The following is a 1,119-nucleotide window of genomic DNA, read 5'->3' as shown; positions in this document are numbered from 1 at the left end:
TCCTTCCTTTCTACTGTAGCTCCTTCCTTTCTACTGTAGCTCCTTTCTTTCTCTGTTGTAGCTCCTTCCCTTCTACTGTAGCTCCTTCCTTTCTACTGTAGCTCCTTCCTTTCTACTGTAGCTCCTTTCTTTCTCTGTTGTAGCTCCTCCCCTTCTACTGTAGATCCTTCCTTTCTACTGTAGCTCCTTTCTTTCTCTGTTGTAGCTCCTTTCCTTCTACTGTAGATCCTTCCTTTCTACTGTAGGTCCTTCCTTTCTCTGTTTTAGCTCCTTCCCTTCTACTGTAGATCCTTCCTTTCTACTGTAGATCCTTCCTTTCTACTGTAGGTCCTTCCTTTCTACTGTAGAATATTTGGGCCTGATGTAGCCTCTTTAAATGCGAAAGGGTTCAGTAATGGTGCTTCTTTTGTGATATGAGTTAATCAAGTGTACTCTAAAGCCTGTCATCAGAAAGTGTGTGACAGCCTATTGTGTGTGTATATATATATGAACCCACAACCTACGAGACCTCTTGGTCCACAGCTTCTTCCCTAACCCAACCTCCCAACCTGGCTTGTTCCCCTGCTCCTGCCCACACTACTGCACTTGCCCTTACCTCTCCAACACCACCCTCCTCACAGGCACCCATCATCAACCCTATCATATCACTGACTCCTTCACCTGCACTTCTAGCAATGTCATCTGCATCTCCTGCTCTCTCTGTCCTTCTCTATAAATTGGTCAAACGGGACGCCACTTGGCTAACTGGTTCGCAGAATACCTCCAAGACATCTGATTTGGCAACGACACCCCAGACTTGCACCATTTCCGCTCTACCGGTCACTCTTTAAAACACTTGTCTGTGTTTGGATTGTCTTTGCACAGGGGCCATCCGGACTCCCATCTTCGCTGTGAGCAGGGATTAATTTTCTCTCTTCGCTCCTTTGCGCCACATGGGCTCAACTCTCCTTCTCTCTTCATCTAACTCTCCTCCTCTCTCCTCTCTTCCTCTCACACCTACTTCCTCCCACCCACCTCTCCTCTCTTGTTCTGGCACCTATTTCCTCTCTTCAATCCTACACACCTTCTCCCTTCCACCCTCTCCCCATCATCACCCCCTCCCTCGTTACCCCACCCATA

The 1,119-nt window shown here is 47.7% G+C and overlaps 1 protein-coding gene across 1 annotated transcript in view; it reads left to right on the top strand.

Annotated features, from left to right (window-relative positions):
* Positions 1-1,119, top strand: part of LOC106870570 (palmitoyltransferase ZDHHC6) — a 30,431-nt gene that overhangs the window by 9,395 nt on the left and 19,917 nt on the right. The window lies entirely within an intron of this gene.

This window comes from Octopus bimaculoides, chromosome 7 (assembly GCF_001194135.2).
Source record: "Octopus bimaculoides isolate UCB-OBI-ISO-001 chromosome 7, ASM119413v2, whole genome shotgun sequence".
Taxonomy (NCBI): Eukaryota; Metazoa; Mollusca; class Cephalopoda; order Octopoda; family Octopodidae; genus Octopus; species Octopus bimaculoides.
The sequence above is the reverse complement of the archived record's forward strand: the minus strand, read 5'-3'. Positions and strand labels throughout refer to the sequence as shown.